This window comes from Macrobrachium nipponense, chromosome 27 (assembly GCF_015104395.2).
Source record: "Macrobrachium nipponense isolate FS-2020 chromosome 27, ASM1510439v2, whole genome shotgun sequence".
NCBI lineage: Eukaryota > Metazoa > Arthropoda > Malacostraca > Decapoda > Palaemonidae > Macrobrachium > Macrobrachium nipponense.
The window spans coordinates 45,106,324-45,132,395 of NC_087216.1; positions in this window are offsets into that span (position 1 = coordinate 45,106,324).

A 26,072-nucleotide genomic window follows, 5' to 3' on the forward strand; every position below is an offset into this window, starting at 1 on the left:
TCATAGCATTAGAAGGTTAATTTGGAAAAAGCTGAGAGAGAGACGAGAGAGAGAGAGAGAGAGAGAGAGAGAGAGAGAGAGAGAGAGAGAGAGAGAGAGAGAGAGAGAGAGCTCGATAATATCAGTATATTGTCTTCAGTAATAATTGGATCATCGGAAATTTGTAATAAATTATTAAATTTTAAAACAAAAGATTTAATATTGTTATGTGACAGCACTTTTTTTATTATTTTTTTTGGGTAATCCCAGCGATTCTCTCTCTCTCTCTCTCTCTCTCTCTCTCTCTCTCTCTCTCTCTCTCTCTCTCTCTCTTAGTATGTGTTTGTGTAAAATATATATATTTATAGTAATACAAATTATATTTTATATATATATATATAACTTCTGAGAAATTTCACTAGGTTATGACAAATGTGAAAGTTAGATTTACATTCAGAGTGACATTCAAAGATTAGAAATTATGAACAAGAAGGTATCAGAACATTCAGATATGTAAATGATTTAGAAGAAATCTTTGCCATCCACCAGTATTTGGCCATGATAACATTTGTTTTATTTATAACTAGTGATGATGTATGGCAGTAAAATTCTTAGCTACATAAGGTTGTATGAATGAGTGAAGATAGGAACACATTAAATGAATTAATTGAACAAAATTAGAAGTTAAAAGTAGATTGACTGTATAATGACAGTGGTAAACTTTTGACAATTAATTATATTAATCAGAAATACAATACCAAGTTTATCTTTATTAGTGTTATTGAAAGAGCTGAATTGGACATATGAATATAGACTACAGATTAACATCATTATTGCTTTAAATGCAATTTGGGAAAGTTTTATATAAAATCCTTTTGAAAAACTAGATTATATCATGCTTGGTACTTTTATTTTAACAATAACCAATATGCATGCTATCTATTATTGTTGTTTTTTCTTAATACCATTGTTTAATATTTAGATTTAATATTCCATTTGTTAGGCTTTGGTTTCTTAATGGTATTGTTGTTCTTTATATATGCAGACCTTGGAACAAGTTTCCATGAAGTGTTCTTATGTAAAGTTTCATGTTTGTAACATGAGTTGCCTTGTAGGTGGTTAAACTTTTTTTAAAGGTCATCCAAATTTTTAATGTTATGAAATTAAATAATAATAGTGAGCTGTTAGAATGAATCATGTGACAGAATGTCAGAGAAAGAGATAAAAATAATAAGATCAATTTAGTTGAGCTGCTTGGCATTTGATTGCCTCCTGATCACAACCCCTTGACGAGGTGGGAATTTAGGGATCTACTGCATGTAGGGTATGCTATGCTCTTTTATGCCTACTCTTTCTGCTAACTGGGAACTGGAACTCTTTAACTTGTCATGTTATTTTTCCCTTTCCTTCTTCCTCTTTCCTTGATGACTCACATATCATTGAATTATGGATACCACTGCTGATGTCATTTTGAAGGAGTGTGGCGTTAGATGTCATGCTGCTCCACCCGTAGAAGTAGAGTACCAATGTGATTGAGTGAGCAGGACTACTTATGTTAATGTTAAATCATGCCGCCAGTGCTTTGTCTGATCAAGGAAAAGGCTTTGACGCGAATGACAAACCTTGGCATGGACTTGACAATGGATGTGGAATGCTCCAGTGGTGAAAACTCACCAGTGTGGAAACAAAGTGGATAATTTAAAAATATTACATGTAGTAAAGCAACCCCCTTGGAATGTGACTATGAAACACTTTTTCATTTGCTGGTTATGGTAAAATTATAGTGTCGAGAATAAACTTTGTTGGAAATGAAGCAAAGTGTAAGCATGGGCAACTTTTGAAAAATATGAAGCTGCACTTGAAGCCAGCAGTAATATTAATATTATAAGATTTTGTAAATGAACTGTCAAAGAAGCACTTTCTGACAAGAGCCCTAAAAGCATGGAGTTTATACACCATCTCAATGAGTACATGTAACTAGGTCAAATTTAGAGGATAATACCACTTTAGAGAGAACTCCCAAACTTTCAATGTGGTTGGTAGTATAGTATCTGCTTGGGAAGAAAATGACAGTTATTAGAAATTTAGCAAATGCATCCAAAAAGGTTGTGGTAAAGGCAGTGTCCTCATTCATGCCAAATCAAAAACCCAATATCATACATGCTATGACTGAAGAAGTTTGAGAAAGACGACATGATAAAAGAAATTAGACCACGTGAATTGCAGTTAATGAAAAGGAATAGTATTTGATAGAGACCTTTGTGAATTGACAGAAAATGGAATACTAGAATTTATGCAACTTCTGTATGAAAGGTAAGAAAAGTTCCAAAAGCAAATTGGGTTATTTCAACTTTTAAGGACTCCGATGTACTATCTTATGTCAATTTTGGGTATGAAAGGGTCAAAGTTAAACCATTTTTTATCAAAACCTTTACAGTGCTATAACTATTTTCAGTTCAGCAGTCCTTCCAGATTCTCTAACAGTAATAAAATTTGTAGAAACAGCTCAGCCCCTGAACATGGTCTTTGTTCGTGACAACTAAAGTACTTAAATTGGAAACTGGATCATAACCCCATCTAATAAAAATTGCAGCCTGCATAAATATGGCGAGGCAGCTGTATGTAAAGTTCATAATGAATATAAGCATTAGTTATGCTAAAAAATTAATTGGTCAAACAAAGACACATGATATGGGTTGGAATTTTCTGTCATTTATAAAAACTCAAGCTAACAATGTAGTACCTGTACCTGGTTTAAAAGTAAGAACTCCTGAGACTTAAGACCCAGTCGTGTGGTCTAGGTGTTCAGCCTGCTAGGGTTGAAGCACCATTCTGTAATGAAGATGTGCCTACTTATACAATAGAATAATCTCCAATTGATGGGACCTTCCCTTTGTGTATCCCATCTCTGCAAGAAGAACCCCACAACAAAGAAATGGAACAAGACCGAACCAAAGGTACAAAGAGAGTAAGAACGCTTTCATCCTCTCCTCCACCTGTTCAAGGTATGGATATTTCAAAACCCCATAAAAAGGGTAACAAAAGTGAGGCCAACAATAATGAGATTTGTGCCTCAGAAACAGCCTCGGAATCGAGTTCTTTGGATACTAAAAAAAAATTGTAGTAGAGGTCCTCAATGCTCATTATCAGAAAGCTATTGAAAAACTTACGAAGTTAATGATAAGCCTTATATATGAAGACAATCTAGAGAAACTCCTAAAAAATCCCACAAGGAAAAGTAAACCAAAGAAATGGTATAGACTATAGATTACAGTTGAATTGCCCTTGGGAGATCCTAGCACTATAAGTTCAATCTGGACATTTTACAATGGAACTGTAAGGGACTAAGGACTCATTCAGAAATTCTAAAAGTATTGCTGCATGAGCTTAATCCAGGGGTTTTATGTCTTGAATAAACTAGATTAAGAGATGCAGTATATGGTCCGGGTCTAAACTATCAGATCTGTAAGATGAGCCCAACAGAGGGGAACCATGCCCATGGAGATGTAGCAATACTTATTGCTAAACATTTCAACATTGTATTGTTTCCCTGAACACGCAGGTTCAAGCTATTATTATCCGGGCTACTTTTGGCAGTGAAATCACAAAATGCTAGGTTTACCTTCCGCCAAGAAGTATTTTCACTCTTGGGGGACATTCAGTGTTTAATTGATCAACTTTCTCCTCTTGTTTTACTACTTGGTGATTTTAATTCTCACAATCCACTTTGGGGTGGAAATTTTGTAGGTGGCTTGGGTAGGATCATTGATGACATTGTTAATAATAATGGTCTTGCACTTTTTAATGATGGTACTATGATGTATCATAATATATACACAGGTGATTCCTCTACTTTAGAATTGGAGTATATGCTCTTTTTCACTCTATTTGGATTTTAACTGGTCTGTAGTTGAATTTCTAGATGACAGTGACCACTTTCCCATTCATATGAAGTTTGTGAGAAATATGGCCTTGAATTTTCTTTGTAAATTGAAGGAAAAGAAAGCAGTTTGGGTCAAATTTCAAGAAAGTAATAACCTATCCCAGGAATTTGAGCCCTTCGAGCACCATATAAAGGGTTATTAGTGCTTTTCCTCAGAAATATTGAGTAGTGCTGAGAACTATACCAAAGACCAAAGGGAAACCATGCAGACGTGCTGTTCCATGGTGGGATAAAACCAGTTTTAATTTGAGGAAAGTTACCGGGAAATGTTACAGACATATATCCAGTCAGAGTGCAACAGCGAAATCGATTTACCAACTAGCAAAGTATCGAGTTCTAGGAAATAATGAACTCGGAATTCAACCATTTCCCTTAATTTGAATTCTGGAAATGGTGAATCTTATAATTCCAAGTAAACTTTGAGGGAATTAAGGAATACTCATCATCATCTGAATCAGCATCCTCCAGGAATGATAAGATTCTTTATAGCTTGTTAAGAAATCTTCCAGATTCAGCTAAATCTTATCTCCTGAAAATCTTAAACAAAATATGTGAACTGGTATTCTTCCCCCTTCTTGGAAGATTGCAGTAGTTGTTTTCATTTGGAACTACTAAAAGATCCGTATTTTCCTACAAGCTATCGGCCAATACCTCCTACAATTTGTGTGTGGAAATTGTTTGAGAAAATGGTGAATTCTAGAATAATGTGGTATGTAAAGAAAAATAGTTTATTATTATGTCCAATTTGGATTTAGGAGATATCATTCCACTCTGGACCCCACTACTAAGATTATCAACCCAAATGAATTTTGCCAGAATAATGTTCCAAGTTCCATATGTCACTATTGGGAAGTCTTCAGATCACCGTATAAGTCCAAGTGAGCTGAGGGGCCTTCAGTCTTGCTTGAACTGGTAAGGGGAATGTCGTCATAAATGCCCATCCAAGGTTGCGTTTTAAATGTTTTACTAGAAATATGCACAGAATTTGTTTCTGGTTTTATTTCTTATCTTTTATAGCATTGGTTTAGCAGTAATTCGAGTTTGACAAAACAAAATAAAAATATTTTAATGACTCATAGGGAAATATTCACTTACAACTTCCCTTGGATGGTAGGAAGGTAGATACATTTTTTTAGAATTTTTTTATACCCTGTGAAATACATATCTTCCTCTTTCCATTTTATGAGTTTTTTTATATTTTCTTTTAAATAGGCCATCCTTATATGTAGCCCGGTCATGGGTGTGTGCATTAGCGTAGATTATCTTGGACTGTGAGGGTTAAGCGGCTTCATGACATGGGAATATTTAGTAATATATAAAATTAAATTTCATCAGCTCATTTCAAAGTGATAGATATATTAAAGTTAGATTTGGAAATATCCTGTCTAATGTTTTTGAGCTGGAGGAAGGCTCCCACTAAGTAGTGTATTGAGTGTCATCATATTTGCTGTGGCTAAAAACAACATTGCTGAATGTTTCTCACCTCCACTAAAGGTATCTTTGTTTATAGATGACCTTGCTATTTATGTCGTTATTTGTGATGCTATTACAGCTTGTAATTTCTTGCAAAATTTAGGTAATTCAATTAGCAACTGAGTGAATGACAATAACTTTTGATTCTCCCTTTCCAAAAGTGTGGCAGTACGTTTGACACTAGCTTTCGATTCTCCCCTTCCAAAACTGTGGCAGTATATTTTACTCAAAGTACTCGAAAAGAAACCATCCCAGATATTAAGCTGAGGAGGAGATGAAGTGTTTAGGGATGATCTTTGATAAGAAGCTAACATGGGCTAGTCATATTGACTCCTTGCAAATTAAGGTAAAAAAGTCCCTTAACATTTTAAAAGTAGTCTCTGGTTTTAACTCAGTTGCTGAAAAGAGGTCACTTTGATGGTTGTTTGACTTATGTAAATCTAAGCTTAAGTTGGATCACCAGAAAACCCTGCAGCATCTATTCTTCACCAAAGCAATCCACGTCAGTTTGCAACGCCAAAGCATGTAAGCCTTTTCATGTAAGAATTAATGCTGCATTTGACAGTGTATCTATTAAAGATGAAAAAATAAAGTCGGTACGTTGCTCTTAGTTGCCTCCTTGGTTGACAAGAAAAGCTCTGGTTAAAAATCCGTCTATGTCCAAGAAGTGAAGGCTTTTTTTCTTGATCATGACCAAATACATTCTAGGTTCTGTTAAGCTATTCAATTATGGATCAAAGACATCAATTGGTGTAGGTTGTGCTGTTGTTCTTGGTAAAAGCTCATATGCGGGCAGACTTTCTAATAATGCTTCTATTTTTACAGCTGAATGAACTGCATTAGTCTAATCCCTTCACATTGTTTTTACTCACCATATACTCTGATTCTTATAGTGCACTCATGGCCATTAACTTAAACACAAACATGGTAATCTTGTCATCTAAACACAAACCTGGGGTGTAGCATACCCCAATTTTGTATCAAGAAAAAACACACTTGCATTCAAAATATTTTATTTGTGAAAAAATCAACAAAAAGTTCAATCCTTACTCATTCTTTTAATGATTAAACATCCTTGAGTAACTGAATTTTTCTGGTACTAAACATTAATAAAATAAAAATATTGAAAATTAATTTTTTTCCTGACAAATCCAAAATAAAAATTTGCCATAAATGCAATTTCCATGATAAACAAAAAGGCTTCCTGCCATGGCGGGGTGGGTCCTCTCGCCTTCCCCTCACCAGCCCTCAGCTCTCTGGCACCACATCTCACTGTATCACAGATTTACAACAAATGGTCAAAATTGAACACAGAAAAATTACACTATTTTAACTTTGTAATGTTTTAGTCATTACTCCTCTGAATACATCCTAATTGATGCTTAGAGTGTATATTACAGATGTATGGTTTTATATATATATATATATATATATATATATATATATATTATATATATATAATATATATATATATATATATATATATATATATATATATATATATATATATATATATATATATATATATATATATACATATCATATATATATACATATCATATATATATGTATATATATAATAAAATAATATATATAATAATATATAATATAATATATGTGTGCATCTGTGTGTGTGTACTGACCTAAAAACACATACATGGGGTACCATGCACCCCATTATCTCTCCAAAACACATACTCGGGGTGGTATACACCCCAAATAGAATTGTACTAAAACACTTACATGGGGTGTGCTGCACCAAAAACAAGAATAACAACAACAACAATAGGAGCACAGGACACTCGCATACCCACTCTCCTTGGGCAACCTCTAGATTAAACCGACAGTGACCGGTGAAGTGCTGGCAGCTGCTATGGCAGAGTTGCCAGTTTTTTGTGTGTGTGTGTGTGTGGGATGGACACGACCCCATGTTCGTGTTTTAAGCAATATAACCCTAAACATCCACTTATTCAATATATTCAAGATTGGTTATATAGGCTTGCTTTCAAATCATATTAGTCTATTTTGTTGGGTTCCTGCCCATGTAGGTATTGCTGTTAACGAACTTGCTGACCATAGCGAAGAGATGTCATTACTGAAGATGACATTCTCTTCCACTATAATGCTGCTACTGACTTGAAATGGACTATTCATTAATGTATATGAAAAATAAATGGCAAGTGCATTTGTTGTCTACCCCCTTTGGCCAACAATAAAAAAATAAAATACAGGGAGATCAGACAAAGTATTGAACATTGCCCATGTGAATTCCAAGAAAACCACAGGGTAGAAACTATATGTCTTCTTGAGAATTGGCCACACTTGGTTGGCTCACCGTTTCCTTATGGAGGGGATAACTGCACCAGTCTGTATGCAGTTTGAGTCTCCTCTTACTGTGGAACACAGTATATTGCATTGCCATAGGTATTCTGCTGCAGGGCAGAGATGCTTATTAGTAGCTTGGATATAGCAAAACTGCTTTGTCCTGATGTAGTTATTTATAACATTGATTCCTAGGAGACTAACCTTTTTAAGGAAATTTAATATTATTAACCTCTTGCTACTTTGCCATGTGTATAGCGTCATAAAATCAGCGATTTATGGCACTGTAAAAGGCCAAGCTTCGGTTATCGGTGCCATAAGGTGCCAATAAGAGTTATGGTGCCATAACATACCTAACAGAGGCGCCATTAACTGAAACATAAATTGACGAGTTTCGGTTAAAGCTGGTTTTCACTTATAAGCACCCCACTTAGAACGGAACCCTCACTGATAACCTTGAACTGCCTGTATAAGTGTTTATATATATTATAATGAAGTGCTCGTTTCCTTCTTTAAAATGTATTCTAACACTAAAAATGTCCTTGCCTGGAGGACGAGATTTAATACAAAGAAAAATGTATGGCAGAAGGCTGATATTACTGAAAAAAGATGAATTTACATAAACTTTGGGCATTAGTTTTAAATTAATTATATTTAATGTAAATATAATTATATTTACATTAAGTTATGGGTAGGTCCAGGAATTAATGAGGTAGTTGATTGGAGGTGCACTGGAAACACGTGGCTGGGAAATTTATGCAAAGTGGGTTATTTCAATGCCTTCTTATTCCAAAGGGTTTCCAATTTCTCCCACAATAAGGCACGATATTTGTCTACAAAGAGATTGCATTCTAGCATTAGTACTAAGGCTAGGGACATGTGAGAAACATTACACTACTTGCTCCTAGCATTAAATATTATAACTCACACAATGGGTATGAAACGACTGGCCGCTTATACAGAAAGGGACATAACATTGCTTGAATTAATTAGGGGGATGGTTACTAGCATCCCAAGGGAATTAATCACAGTATTGAACCAAAATTGGGGAGTGAGAAGCTGAACAAAGAACTGGGTAAAGTCGCTTGGGAGAACGGAAATAAAGACGAGGCAAAAACAATTCCCTGACTACACTAAATTCATCCTCACAGTACATGGAAATCTTTGGTTTGGTGGTCTCATCTGCTAATCGATCCTTTCCACTATGGACAGTGTAAGAATACCTGCGGGGTTCCATAGAGGAAGCAGGGATGCAAAAGGGGCGAAGTGGAGTCTGTAGGGTTTATTTAAAGGAAGTTTTTCCTTCCTGAGAGAGAGTGGCTGCATCCCTTTCCTTAAAAACTCTCGGCCGAGATAGACTCCTTCCTCAGGACACCTGCTGAGATCAAATCCAGAGCAGCCACTGGGAACAAAAAGGAGTTTTGAGAGAATGGAGACTTCCAATTCACAGGGGCAACTTGCATATAGGCAAGAATGAATGAATCTGGTTATAAAGAGGTCTTACTTTTCCTTGGTTCTGGCTTAAAATCCTGAACACCTCCCCATTCTAGAGAATATTTCAACCTTAGACGTGTTGGAATGGACAAGACAAGCCAGAAAGGACAAGTGTCAATTATAAATCACTGAGCCTTCCATACTCTCTTGAGTGAACTTTTAAAATTAAATAAAGCACAACTCTGTGGATGATGTTTTTCATATTAGAATATTTATAATTGTTAGGCAGAGTACAGTGGTACCTTGAGATACAAAATTAATCCGTTCTGAGGCGGCCTTCGTATCATGAGCTTTTCGTATTTGGACCGCATTTTACATGTAAAATGGCTAATCCGTTTCAAGCCCTCCAAAAACACCCAAGTAAATTTCATAATAAAGCTAAATTGACCTATAAACAATGAAATACTACAACAATTTGGACCATTCAATACCTAACTTAATACGTGCTGCTAATATATCTGTAAATAAAGTGTATTAGTGTACATGGTATACAAGAAATACTGTACGTATGTAGTAAAATGTGGAAGCTCACCTTTTGAGTGAGGCTATCTCCGAAAGTGGGGACAGAGGAGAAGGACCAACGGCAGATTCGTACGTACACTTAACTTTAGGAAACACATAAAAAATGTAAGGAAAACATACATAAACTAAACTTTACGAAACACATTAACAAAACTGTAACATTTAACTTTACAAAAAAACTAAAATAAAAAAAAAAAGTTTTGTCTTTTTTTTTTTATTATACATTTTTTTTACTTTATCCTTTAGGTTTTCTTTTTTTTTTTTTTTTTTTTTTTTTTTTTTTTTTTAACAAAATTTCAACTTCACCACTTCCAACTTTCTGTTTTTTAGTATCACTTGGTCCTTCCTCTTTGCTTACTCCTGCTAGTATTAAAGGCCTCTTTAAAAAAATAACTATCCAAGGAAGATTGCTTCTGCCTACTTTTCACAATGTTCCTGAAACGACTCAGGCAAACGTCATCGAACTGTGCAAGCATACGTGCTGTGTAAGCCTTTTCGGGGTGTCTTTTTTTCTACAAATGATTGCACTTTATGAAAAGCAGCTAGAACATCCTTAATTTCTGCTGTTGTCATAGGGTCCTCCTCGTCCTCGCCTTTGAACGACGATGTTGCATGGCCTCCCACTCCTTCAGGTCATCCGTTGTAAGCTCCTCTTGGTGTTCCTCGAGAAGGTCGTTGATGTCGTCCTCGTTGACGACCAGCCCCATGGACTTGCCGAGTGCAGTTTCAGGATCGTCAGCTGTTTCGGAATCTGCTGCACCAGTTACGCCCACATCGAATCCCTTGAAGTCTCGGGCGGATTCGGCATCAGGCCAAAGTTTCCTCCACGAGGATTTCAAGGTTCGCCTCAAAACCTCCTGCCAAGCTTGGTCGATGAGTCTGATGCATATCACAACATCGAAATACTCCTTCCAAAATTGACGCAAGGTGAGGTTTGTGGTATCGGTGATGTCGAAATATCTCTTGAAAAGATGTTTCGTATACAGCTTCTTGAAGTTCGATATCACTTGCTGGTCCATGGGCTGGAGGAGAGGGGTGGTGTTAGGCAGAAGATGAAGAACCTTGATGAAGGAATACTCCGCTAGGATATCTTCCTCGAGGCCAGGAGGGTGAGCAGGGACATTGTCCAACACCAGCAGGCATTTCAGAGGGAGGTGCTTCTCTTCCAAGAATTTCTTCACTGTCGGGCCGAAATACATATTAACCCACTCCGTGAACAAAAGCCTCCTTACCCAGGCTTTTGCATTAGCCCTCTACATCACTGGAAGCTTCTCCTTAAGCACTTGTGGGCCTTGAAGGCTCGAGGAGTCTTGGAATGATAGACCAGTAGGGGCTTCACCTTGCAATCCCCACTGGCATTTGAACAAAGTGCGAGCGTAAGCCTGTCTTTCATAGGCTTATGCCCAGGTAGCTTCTTCTCCTCCTCTGTGATGTACGTCCAACGAGGCATTTTTTCCAAAAAAGGCCAGTCTCATCAGAGTTGAAGACTTGCTGAGAACTGTAGCCTTCCTTGGTCATCATCTCATCCAACGTCTTTATAAAGGCTTCGGCCGCTTTTGTGTCCGAGCTGGCCGCCTCCCCATGCCGCACCACCGAATGGATGCCAGTCCGTTTACGGAATTTCTCGAACCATCCATGCGAAGCCTTGAAGTCTGGGGTTGACGTTGATGTCCCTTCTCCTCTGTCGTCTTCGGCCTGGGAAATCAAATCGCCGAAAATAGCGCTGGCCTTGTGGGAGATTGCCGTCTCCGTTATCGTATCGCCAGCGATTTCTTTGACTTTTATCTAGACAAGAAGAAGTCTTTCCATGTCGTTGTGCACGTGGGTCCTCTTGCTGGACAAAATAGTGACGCCCTTGAAAGGTGTAGCTGCTTTGATGGCATCCCTCTGCTTAAGGATGGTGCCTATTGTCGACGGATTTCGATTGTATTCCTTGGCGATCACACTCAATCGCATACCAGCTTCATACTACTTAATAATCTGCATCTTCGTTTCCAAAGAGAGCATCCTCTTCTTTCCATGAATTTCAAGTTTCTTGGCACCCATGACTACATATATACTGTACGTAATTATGTTATGTAGTACGTATACGTATGGAGTAAAGTTCTCACACAACACGATAAAGTATACTATGTACAACGAAATCAGTAACGAATTTACGGTAATAAACGAAATCGTTAGAACGAATGAATACTGTGTGCGTACGATAACAATGCTGCTACCGAGTGGCCGAAGCATGCCGCTATGTAGTAGATGCATGATGGGAGGGATGCTGACCAATAGGAGAGAAGGATCTCATGGTGGTGACTAGCATCAGGAACCAATGGGAGAGCGGGTGGATGGTGGTGAGTCTACTCAGTTGGCGGCAGGCGAGTTTCAAAATTGTTATCGGTGGTCCGGGCGAATCTCGGACTTTACTGCAACAACCTTTCGTGTCTTGAGCAATTTTCACATGGAGAGCCGTAAGATTTTTCGTATTAGCTTTCTTATCTCGAGTTTTTTGTAAGTGGAGCCTTTTGTATCTTGAGGTACCACTGTATTTAAAATAATTTAATTCTTGTATTAATTCCATCATAGGAACGTTGGTGTAGCTGTTAATTAACAAGGATGTAGACTTTAATAAAGTAATTCTACAGTAAATTAACAAGGATATAGATTTAATAAAGTAATTCTCTGTAGAAGTTCTACGATTGCCGAGAGGATTTCCCGCTCAGCTGCTGATCTGGTGGTCCAAAGTTTGATTCTCGGTGCGGCCAGCACTGAATCAGAGGAATTTATTTCTGGTGATAGAAATTCCTTTCTCGATATAATGTGGTTCGGATCCCACAGTTCAGCTGGAGGTCCCGTTGCTAGGTAACCAATTGGTTCCTAGACACGTAAAAATATCTAATATTTCGGGCCAGCCCGATGAGAGCTGTTGATCAGCTCAGTGGTCTGGTAAAACTAAGATATACTTAATTGTCTGTAGCGAGGAAATAGAATTACACAAAATGTAAGTCTTACCAGAGACGTTGGCAATTTCACAAAATATATAGACTAGGAAGCAGGTTTGCCTGATTATTTTGGGAAAAGTAGCCTATACTAGCTTTAAAAGTAGCGGATTTGAAATAAAAGTAGCCCATTGCTGAAGTCTATGATAACATTGTAAAATTATCAAACAAGACATACCAAAATATACCACATGTTTATATTGATAAATAGAGAGATAGATCAACTTTAGAGACCTATCTGAAACTTACCTTAAATATGATGTATTTTGCTCCAGGGTGCTATGATTAAAATGCTGTATCTTCTCAGATGGGTAAAAATTCCAACTATTTCTGTTGAACTAAAAAGGCTGAACTTCTTGTTTTCTTAGAAAAATAAACTTTCTTTCCACTTGGCATGACATGTTGGAAACATAATAAACTGAACTCAGAAAGCTTGAATTTTTTAAATAAAATAATTTTCACTTAATGGGGAAAGGTTAACAAAACTGAATTACTTCTTATTAAAGAATCAACATTTTCTCTGCGACTAGTTTTCGAACATTAATTCACTTACCAACTCTTCCTCATTTTCATCACTCTCTTCCTGTTTATAATTGTATATTGAGAAGTCAAAATTAAGCATAGCCCTACTGGGCTCAAAAGCTACACAACATTTTACCAATAATTCAAGGTTCGTTTTTATTCTTAGAATTGATGTCAATAACTCTAGTCCTAGTCGGTTTCGTAATTGGTTTTCACTGATGTAACGTGAAAAAACACGTTCTACAAGGGCATTACTTATGGGAAGACTATATGCCTTTAAAGCAAATTCTGTGAGATCCCTCAGCACAAATTCTCCTCCGGCATCTTTCACCGTATTTGCGATGGCCCAAAACATTGATCCACTAGATGGCAAATTACCATTACAGATGTTGTTCCAGTCAAGGGTTAATATTTTTCGCCACTGGCTCTCAATATCTGTGATTTTGGATTGATTGCTAGTTCAAGTGGCAACTCAGAAAATAGAGGGCGTGTATGATTCAGACAAACAGATGGTGATAAATTCTTAATTTTCTTTTAATATTTCCCGATTTTCTGGTAATAATCGTTTGATTAACTCTTTGGAGGCTCTGATAAGGAAGGTATGGCATTGAGATTGGATGTTGTGAAAATCATCTGAAATCAAATTATCCTTTCTTTCGTTAGCCAATAAGGAAGAAAATTCATGCCCGAAGTCAACTCTTATAAGAGGAAGAAATTATGAAGTTAAGGTCATGTCTGCCTCAAGTTTTACAAAACCAGGATGAAGCACTCTTCTGAGAATTGTAAGCGTAAAAGCTTCAAGTTCACTTAGAAGGCTGCAATGGTCAGCTTCTTCTTTTTGAAAAAGAAGATTTAATCTTTCAAAATCATTTAAGATAGGTCTCAAGAAAATAAAATAAAGTTGATTCAAGTGATCAGAGAACATATTATGAAGCTCTCTTGCAGAATACCTATCGTGTGATGATGAAGCAAGCTGAAAGTGGGTTTTCAACGAATCCCATTGATCAAGAACCCTTTTAACACTATTGCTCCTGGCGAGCCAACGAGTACCTGGCAGAGCGATAATTGTAATGGTTCTTTTTCATCATTGATAATCTTGTAGATCTCTAAATATGCTTCTCTTCTTAAAGCAGACCTATGAAACCAATTATACGTTTCTCGTATAATCAATATGTGAAGGTAATTCTTCTGAAGCATGACAGCATGCCAAATGGAGAGAATGACACGTGCACTTGATTAAAAGCAAATTTGGTATGTCTTTTTCATTAATACGTAAACTGATTGGTGGCGGCCACAAAGGTTTGATGCTCCATCAGTTCCAAGGGTAATACAGTGTTTTAAATCAGCATCTATTTCCCGAAAATAATTCTTGATGTGCTGGTACAGAGCTTCTGCTGTCGTACTGGTAACTGGAATAAGTCCAACAAACTGAGAAATTATCCTGCTGTGTTTCTTACTATAGTATCGAATGCATACACATGTGTTTGGCACAAGCAATGTCTGTAGACTTATCTACTATCAATGAAAAGGGTATGTTTTTTAGGTCAGATACCAGCTCATTTAAGAGCTCTGGTGATAATACCTTCTTAATAGGGGTTGTGCATTTTGTTCTATGTAATCTCATTGTATCTGAACTTGAAGTGCGTGGGATGATATTCTTTAAAATGTCACATAAATGATCAACAGTATTAATAGAAGAATGACAAGCAACATAAACTGCAAGTTTAAGCTCTTAAGATTGTAACTTTCTCTACCTTTGAAACAGCTTTAAGGCTAGGTTGCTTAGGACATACTGTAGACATGTTTAGCTTGTGTTTTGTTGCTTCACCATGCTTTTTCAAATCTGTTTTATGAGCTCTTATTACCGATTTGCAAACTTTACAATAGGCCTTTATTTTATCAGTCTTAAATTCTTCAATCCATTTTTCAAATAATGGATTCTTTAACCAGGCTGCTTGAAAAGCCTTATCATACTTGGCCCACTTCCCCATTATAATATAATCACAATTACACGTCCTTCTACGGAAATATCAAGAGCGCACTGACTAGTGACTGAGAAGGCAGCGCCGCAGCGAAGCCTGTATTGAACATGTATGATACAAGTTACATACCGAGAACATAAACAACGCAATATATTGCACGATGCTTCTTGGAAATAGAAATTGAATTATAATAAACTCTCATAGAAAATTGTACACAGTTAAGAGCGGGCACTAAAAAAAATATTAATTATGTACAAAAGTTTAGTTTATTTCAACAAAATGAAATGTTATGTATTTGAAACTTCCGAAAAATCTATCGTTAAAAGCAGTTGATATGAAAGTAGCCCAAAATTTAGCAAGTAGTGGATTGTAATTTTTTGTAGGAGACAGCCATAAAATGTAGCCCAATCCACTACTTTTAGCCCAATCTGGCAACTCTGCTAGGAAGGAACGCTAAATAAGCAATTAATCAAAGCAAAGTATAAATGATCCAGGCTTTGAGAATATCTCCAAACTTAATAGCAATTTTTGCTGGCTAAAATTTGTATTAGTCAAATGGAATGCTAAATGCCTAGAATAGGGCACTGTTCCAATTGTGGCACTTTTATGATGGTAGTTCATGACAAAATACTAATTTATAAGGCCAGAATAGCCGAAGGGGCATCGGCTCCTGCTGCTGCGACAACCAGGCACTAGGGCACTCGTCCTCGTGCCTAATGCTGCGTGACTCGGTTCCTTGAGGTCTTCAGCCAAATAGGATACGGCAGAGTCCTTACTCCAGGACCGGTTAGCTGCTGATGGTGTTGGGGGGGTGGGCACGTAGGAGGTAAAAGTTTTCGGGCTAACTGATTCTAGGGCAGTTTGTGAGGCTGCACCGTTGGTGGAGTGTCTGCTATGGTCATGGGTGTCCTGGAGGATTCCTATTGGAATTGGCTCTTCCTCGACTGCCAGCATGGGTAGCAGGGCCAAGCCAGCAGAGGGAAAGCAACCATGAGGTAGAGCACTGTGAGGGAGACTCAAGTCTTGCCTTGGCACTGGCGCTAGGCCGTTCCTGGCTTGGTAAGATGATTTGAATGTGGCTCAGCGTCCATGAGGGACGGAGCGGGCATTGCATGGCACCTTCAAGTGGCACTGGCTGTGCAGAGGTAGATCGTGGGGACCTGTGGAATTGGCCTAGTGTAAGAGCGGGGCCCCTGAGACGGTACAAAGGTAGGAGTAGACTTTAAATCTTGTTTTATCAGGACATCATAACCTCCTGGTATATATGTTGCTACTGCCATGGTACATATTTTAGACCGGTGAGGTCTTGTGACCCTCAACGGGCAGTAGGCAGAACATCTTGACATAGTTGAGGCTCTTTTCATGATGAATTGGTGCCTATAAACCTGAGCTCTATAAGGAATTTTATCCTTTCGAATAATGGATACCTGTGCACCATTGTTGTCAAAAGCTCGGACCTGGGAGTTGCGACAAAAGCTCGGACCTGGTTGGAAGGATAGCGACCTCTGGGAGTTGCGACAAATATGGGGCCCTGCGCAGGAGGGCCTAGAACTGAAGGATTCGTCACTGCCATAGCAATGGCAGAAGCAGGAGCTTTCTTAGAGCACCCTGCCCAGGCACCAGTGTGCCCATGCACTGTGATGGGATCACAAGCAAAGCAAAGCAAAGCAAAGCAAACAAGATTTCCCTACATTTACATTAGTCTGTCCCCCTTCCAAAATTTAACCCTGCCACACTTTTCTCTTTACATTACTAATTACTAACATGGCTATAATGGGTCGAGATAAAACACACCAACTTGACACAATCAGGGCGAGACTCTTCATTGTCCAAAATATAGACACTAGGAAGGAACACTAGATCAGAAATTAAATCAAAACAATGTATAAACGAGTCTGGCTTTGAGAATATCTCCAAACTTATAGCAATTTTTGCTGGCTAAAATTTTGCTTAGTTAAATGGAATGTTAACTCTTTCATATAGTTTTGAGCGCTGTGTCCCCAGATATCCGAGGGGTCTGGGAGCGCTCGACAGCGCGAAAAAATAATTATCTCGAAAATTCAGCAAAAATATAAATTTTATGCCATCAACGTTCATTTTGCTGTCCTTTTTTTCTAAATGTTAATATTTTATGGTGGAATTGTCAGAATAAGAGTCCCAGCCCTCTAAATAAGAAAAAATGTGTTATTAAAAAAACATATATATATATTTTTATATTTTCGTTTGTAACCCTAAAACTATGAAAGTCAGGCGAATTAATTATTTTTTATGAGAAAGCCAACAAAATCCTTTAAATATGGACATATATAACAATGGAAAACGAATAAGTCTGTAAAACAATGAAAAACGAATAAGTCCAGCCGGTGAAAAAAGTGATAGAAAAGAGGGTAAGAAACAGAGCACTCTGCCCGGCGCATGGTGAGAATTATTGCTAGAAAAATAATTTTTTTGAAGAGCCCTATCTCGGTTATTTTTCATTGAAATTCCTTTGTAAATATACGAAAATGTAGAGGAAACGTTGAAGAATAAAGGGAAGGTAAATAAAAATGGTCTTGGATACGGCAACAGTTTCATTTTGACGTTATATATTGATTGAAACGGAAAAAAAGGTTACTTTTGTCAACATTATCGTTCGTAGCTCAAAAGCTATAACAATTAGGCAAATGAATTATTTTTTTTATGAGAAAGCCAATAAAATCCTCTAAATATGGACATATAAAACAATGGAAAACGAAGTCCAGCCGGGGAAATAATTGATAAAAAAGAGGGTAAAAACCAGCGCTCTTGCCGGCGCATGGTGAGAATTATCGCTAGAAATTTTTTTTTTTTAAGAGCCCTATCTCGGTTATTTTTCATTGAAATTCCTTTGTAAATATACGAAAATGTAGAGGAAACGTTGAAGAATAAAGGGAAGGTCAAGAAAAATGGCTTTGGATACGCCAACAGTTTCATTTTGACGTTATAAGCTGATAGAAATGAAAAATATGGTTACTTTTGTCAACATTATCGTTCGTAGCTCAAAAGCTATAACAGTTAGGCGAAAGAATTATTTTTATGAGAAAGACAAGAAAATCCTCTAAAAATGGACATATAAAACAATGGAAAATGAATTAAGTCCAGCCGGTGAAAAAATTGATAGAAAAAGAGGGTATGAAACAGTGCGTTTCCAATAATGTAATCCTACATACAAATCCCATATTTTATTAAAAAAAAAAAAAAAAAATTGTAAAAAAATGTAAGATACAAACCCACATACAAACCCCTCATTTTATAAAAGAAACATAAGATACAAACCAATATACAAACCCTACATTTTATATAAAAAAAGATACAAACCCTACATTATAAAAAAATTACAAAATATTAGAAGAGAAATATTGTATGGGAAAAAATTTGAAATATTCATAAAAACCCATCACCAGAAATTTGAATACTGTACTCACCAAATATCGTGACCCCTCGTTAAATCTTATATACAACTCCTCCCTTAGGTGAAGGACCTGCCATCTGAAGGGTTGCTGAGGGAGGAGGATGCTGCAGGAGTTAAATGTTTATCCGTGGTCTCCCTGCACCTCTTTTGGCAGGGCCTGACCCACGACTTGGTGAAGGCTTGAGTTGCTTCTCTGTGTGGTGTCTGTAGAAGCATTTTCCTGGTGCCCTACACAGAGGAATTCTACATGCCTTACACACCCATGATGTGTCCTTATGCACGTTGTCTAGCAAGCAGATGTGGCATCTCAGCTGTTTTCCCTTGATGGAGGGAATCTCCCTTAAATGAATGAGGATATGTTCCCCTAGTGCAAGATGATCACAGTTCTCCAGGAAGTTGCCACGCCAGCGTTGCACACCTAACACTTCCGGTTCAATAACAGCAGCAGAGAGACCAGCAGTAGAGGGACCAATGTCTGCAAGAGAAGGGGGCACAGAAGAAGTATGAGGAGGAGGAGAAGGAAGAGGAACAGGAGATTCAACAGCAGCCTCAGGAATGTCATCATCAGAATCCATAGAAAGGAGATCATCAGGCTCAGAATCTTCGCCAGCAGATGCAGCAGCAGGAACAGGCAGGACATCTAATCTGTCAGCTACAGGTAGGTCAGGTAGATGAGAGCACAAAAAATACCATTCAAGGGCCAGTCTTCTGTGTTGAAGTTTGTAAGTCCTTCAGCAGATTCATACATGAATTCAAGAAGTTTGATTTTCTTACCTTGTGGGTGGTATTTTGCAAACATAGTATAAGCATTCAGTAATGCCATCTGCAATAAATAGAAAAGTAAACTTACGGGTCCACTTCATCCCCTTCCTGGCCATTGAGTAGTATTTTATCAGCTGGTCAAACAGGTCTACCACACCCATATACTGACAGTAGGTGCCAATAATTAAAGGTCTAGCCATTGTAACTGTTTCAAGATCTGTTCCAGTAGCCCGCCTTACGCGCCTCCTGTGCACAAACACTTCCGTTTCTGCATTGCAAGCTGTAGTGATCATTGTGACCAGTTGAATGTCCTGCCAACAGATTATGAAGACGTTCCCCCTCCTACAGAAGTGCATTGCATTCTGAGGCAGCCGTTGACGAGTCAAAGTCTTTAGAAAGTCAGGTGCTCCCTTCTTTACAAGACAAAGTGTCCCTGAAGAAAGAACACCATGAGAATACAACTCCTCATCCAATCCAATAGAGTTGTAGTAGTTGTCCATGAAAACATGGTAACCTTAGTGTGAACACAATGTCCTTCAAGGTTGAGGTACTTCCTCCACATGTCAGGAAGTCAATAACGTATCTGCTCTTGGCTTCACACAACATATAGAGTTTGATACCATACTTGGAAGGTTTCTGGGGGTTGTAGGTCTTGATAGACAGCCTACCCTTGTATGCCATCAAGCCCTCATCCAATGAGACATTGCGTTCTGGGGTGTAGGTGGCCCTAAATCGTGCCTTTAGGTAACTGATGACAGGTCTCGCAAGGAATAATCGATCGTTGTTACCTCGAGGGATTGCCTTTCGGTTTGCGGTATGAAAGTACCGGTTGATGATATTAAACCGGTTCCTTGACATGATCTTAGCAAAACCTGGCATTGAAAAAATTTTGCCTGTCTGCCAGTACATTCGCTTCTCTGGTGCCAGAAAAATCCCCATGATAATGATGAGACCCAGGAACATACCCATCTCTTGCACAGTTACAGGCACCCAGACTCCCGTCACCACGACGCATATCCTTACGCATGTAATATGCATATGCATTGGTTTCTGCAGCCAAGTATGCCAACAGCTCTCTAGTAATAAAGAGCTGGAGAAATGCGAGAAGTGTTGGAGGGGTAGGGACATTCAACCCTGGCATGCCTTTGAAAGGCAGAATCACTGGAGGCGTAGGATCCTGGTCCACTCATCATCATCATCATCATCATCATCATCATCATCATGGGTTGGTTGCCTGTCATGGCTGCTCATTCTTGAAGATCTAGACCTCCTCCTCCTTCGGGAACACTCACCTCGGGCACGACAAGGACCACCTACAACTGCACCACCACCACCACACCCTCTGCCTGGACATCAGAACCACTGCTTTCACTACTACTATTACTACTACTACTACTACTACTCCTCCTCCTCCTCCTGACACGCCTACGGCCTCTTTAAACTCCTGAGGCATCACCAGAACCCAAAACCTCATCACTCCCAGCATCACTAGGGTAACCATAAAATCCCTCAAACCCTCCCTCGTCATCACTGACACCCCTCCCAACATCACTGACTTAAAAAAAATTCCTCAAAATCAAGTGAAGGTATTAGGGCTTGTGCCTTGTATGATAAGGCGCCCTATGAGGTAATGTTAGACTTGCGATAATCTATACGCTAAGTCGGTTGGTATTGCACTTCCATCTTCAATGGAGTGTTTTGGGGTTTGTAGATCACTTACGAAGTCGGGATTATCTTACAATTTATGACGACGATGTGTTAAACTCATGGTGAGGAGGTTCTTGTAGAAAACACGAAGTATAAAAATATATATATTCTTCTGAAGTTTTACATGCAGAAGATCAGATATGATTGTACAAGTCTTCTAATAACGATAGCTTGATCGCTTCTGCCAATGATGATGGCTACTTCTGTTCTCTCTACATGATAAAGCTTAGGTAAAGAGATACAGGTCTTCTAATGACGATAGCTAACTCTGTTCTGCTCGTCTACCATCTCTGTTACAAGTTATGAAGGAACAGACAGTGGTTCGAACATATGAACATACATACAAATGACATAGTTTCATACGAACACACAATCAAAATAAGACACGCTACAGATCACGTAGGCCGTTTGAATTATAGGTCGGGGTAGTTGTCTCAAGCAGGGAGCTTGGACTAATGTTTATAAACAATTGAATGACTACAGGTGACGGCATGTTATCTTAGCCTACATACTTATTGTATATGTCATCTTTAGCGTCTCTAGTCTGATCACATTCCTGCAAGCAATCTTTTATATATATGGACTAACATTCCATATTTTTATTATGTAAACACTTACATTAGCTCGGTCAGCTACCTAAACCAACTACTGAATATTACTCAAACTTGACTTGCATTTGACTTATAGGAGTGTGATACAGACACTATGTGAATATTTATAGATAATATATAAAATACTTATAAGTAAAAAAATTAATGGTGTACACTAATACAGTTTCAAGTAATAAAATATAAAACAATGATATTGGTAAATAATAGTGATCACGTGATATATAATGATACAGTTTTTTCACTTCATCTCATTAAGATACATATGCTACAGAAAATACTAATGTACCTCTGATAATTGCATAGAATGAAGATTAACATGATAAAATCATATTTTAACTGATAAAAAAATTTCTTTTATATATGAATTGATAAAATTATTAATGTTTATGCTGATTGATTCGTGGATTTTTATGCTAACTGTTATATATCTGATTCATTAATCCATATACTAACTCATATATAACCGCAGATATTGGTAAGATAAATGGTAACAGATTGATTATAGGCTACCTGATTTGTTTATACATTGGTATATGGAATCATATAATTATGATTAATATATGTGCACTCTAAATAGATTCCTATTGCGTACACGCAAATGATTATTTCGATTCCGTTATTTTATATGATCATATATAGATTCCTAGTGCGTACACGCAAAAATATATTTCGATTCTGTTATCTATGATCATTTATATATAGGATACATGATACTTTATATAGGATACATGACCGAGGTTATACTACTTCACATTTAACTAGCGTTCGAACAACTTTTCGTCCATTACACAGTTCCAGACAACCACCTATAGCCTAATGAAACGGCCTATTTCACAGGGTTAAAACAAGGGGAAAATTTGCCTGGGCGGGTCCAACGTTCTATTTTGCGCTCATACTTATTCTCTGAATCCTAAGCTACACGATTACGTTCGCGATGAATCAATTCATCCCAGCACGAGTCCTTCGCCAGCAAAGTAGAGTTGAATATCCTTCTGGTCGTAATTGTCGGAAGTATGTCCCTTTCGTAGTCGATTTCCGACAGTCGCTGGAGCGTTCCGCATGAAAACGAGATTAACGACGAGATACGGTGTCGGTCGAAGAAGTCCATGATGGTGCTTATTCCTTTCACATTGTAGGCGGTTGTTACTCGACTGCCGTCGTCCGCAGCGAAGAACGATTTTTTCGAAGTTGCGATGTGAAATTCTCGTACTGCAGGATACTGTAACCAGGTTCCATTAATCAGTCTGCAAGTGAAATTATACTTGTCACAAGGGCAAAGTAATTCATAGACGACATCCAAATACAGGGGAGGGGAGAGAGCCATTTAGACCAGACTTAACCCACATGAATTCGCTGATATTTTGGAATTCAAAAGAGTCCTCTGTACAAACTTTTTTATCCATGGCATAACAATGAGTGAACCTATCCAGGTCTATGATGACTGTAAAAATATCCATAATTATAACAAATAAACAGATATCAATACAAATCCCAAAGAAAATTCGATATTACTGGTAGTAAATTACTAGACAAAGAAGTGGAAAACGGAGCTATTTGTAAGATTGCCAGGCAACATAAGAGTCAAAGAGAAGATTAATCATGATTCTGTATTTCTCTATGCTAACTGAAATTAAGTTGTGATAAAATCTGATCCTATGTGCCCTAACAAAAGTTTCATATTCAAGTTTCCCGCGCGCATCCTCTGAGGTTAATTTTAAAAACATTATTAATAGGTAGGAGATGCAACGAAAAAACCCACTATGTAACTAATTTCTAAATAAACTTTAGGTTTTTCAAGAAAATGTGACATTTTCCCATGAATGTTTTACTTGAATTGCAATAGGCTAATGTTGCAAGTAAATATATCATATACATATCTTGATACTTCTAAATGTCTATGAGGTTCAGAAAAAATTAATCCATTTTGTTGTTATAGAAATCCTGTTTGCTTATTTTTGTTATTAATTTAGACACGTCTGCCTCGCCCATGGAGATGTTCGGGCTAGGCATTCCTTTCTCCAGTCAATCTGCTTTTGCAAGCGCGAGATGAAGCCTGTGTAAGCAGATTATTGAGGTTAAAAGGAACAAATACTGATACGGCAATGATGACGTCGTCACTTGCAGGAGATTGCTCTCAGCCAGCTAAGAGTTACGTTACTTGCTGTAATAAATACGACTTTAGGATAAATTTATTATCTTTTAATACTCGACCCACACGAAAAGAATGTCTGAAAAAAAACAGTACCAAAATTGAACAATATATTAGTTTCATGTTGGAAATCTGCATAATTGTAATTATGTTAAATTAAATATTCCTTATTCAAACTATTTGAAAAAGGTTTCCATACAAATTCTATATATATTATTAGCCCTGTATAAGATTCAATATAGGATTATTTCATAGATAACATTTTCACTTCTAGACTTCCTGACTTTAAAATCTTTTATTTATTTTATTATTTATTTATTTATTATTATTATTATTATTATTATTATTATTTTTTTTTTTTTTTTTCATTGACTACGAATTAAATAAATCACCGGGACAGACAATATGTCAGTAGGTTTTGGATATGTGTTTGAACTTTTAGCTTATTTGTTATTACTAAAGCGTTAAGTTAGAGTTCAAATCTTTACGCATATATATTTGGATATTTAATTAATCTATGGTTACGTTTTGCTTATTGATTTTATCGTGATTCCTTTTTTATTATAATTTGTAACCCTTCCGACTTCTTACGGAGTGTATTATATTGACTCCACTTGTATCCATATTTATTTATTTTTTTTATTATTTTATATTTTTTATATATATTTGATAAATTAATTTTGTTTGGGCTTGAATATGTGGAAAAGTGTTCTAGCGGCGTACCGTATAAGGCTACTTGCGGCATCAATTCTATAGATACAAGAATAAATAAATGATAAAGGTATTTAAAACCGCGAGAACCGCTATAATCCAGTTCGGATCCAATATCACGAGTTGTAACTCGTAAGACATTGACACTTCCTATTTAATTATCAGTTTATTCTACCACCGAATTGACTCTGGGTGATAAATATATATTGGTTTTTCTTAATGGAAAGGAATTCACACCACGTGTTATGGAGATTATTATTGATTTACACCACCCGAGTCAGATTATCATGTGTTGAATTCCATGTTTACTGATTTAGTACTCAATAAATCTTCCTAATGCAACTCAATTGCAGGTGTTTGTTTTTAGTGCTATTACTTCTATATAACGTGTCAAGGAACTATTAACACTAAGAAGTGTTTATTCCCTCTGTCAGACTCGTAACTCTGTTAACCCTTAAACGCCGGAGCGGTAAATAAAAAAATGACTCCCGTATGCCGGAGGGGTTTGAGAGTGAGCGCGTAAGCGGAAAAAATATTTTTTCAAAAAATCACAGCGCGCTTAGTTTTCAAGATTAAGAGTTCATTTTTGGCTCCTTTTTTTCTCATTGCTTGAAGTTTAGTATGCAACATCAGAAATGAAAAAAAATTATCATTATCATATATTAATGCGATATATGATAGCGCAAAAACGAAATTTCATATAATAATTGTATTCAAATCGCGCTGTGCGCCAAACGGTTAGAGGTAACGAGTTACTTTTTTTTTTCGTTGTAATGTGCACTAAATTGCGATCATTTTGATATATAACACATTGTAAAACGATAAAAAGCAACACAGAGAAAATATTATCACAAAATGATGCATGAATTCGTAGCGCGCGGATGTAAAAAAAATTAATTTTTTTCTTTTTTTAAAAAATTCACCATAAATCGAAATATTGTTATAGAGACTTGCAATTTGTTTCAAAATGAAGGAAAATGATTGAATATTACGATACTGTAAGAGTTTTAGCTTACAAATGCAGTTTTTTACCATTTCGAACGATGTTAAGTTGACCGAATGTCGAATTTTTGTTAAAAGTTTTTTTTATATGCAAATATAAAAAAAATGAGAAATGCTACAACCTTCCAATAATTTTTGTTATATTGTGCATGTTTTTGCGCACATTTTCATATACTAAAACTTTAAAAAAAGCGTTAATATGAAAAGGCTCAAATATTAGGAGAATGTGACCTACGCGTTTCCGAGATTTTCGGCCGAGAATCGGCGCGCGGACGGAATAAAAATTTTTTTTTATATTTTTTTCAAATATTCACCATAAATCGAGATATTGTTCTAGAGACTTGCAATATGTTTTAAAATGAAGATAAATGATTGAATATTACTAGACTGTAAGATTTTTTATGTTATAAATGCGTTTTTTGACCTTTTCGGTTGAGTCAAAGTTGACCGATCGTAGTTTTTTTCGTACTTAT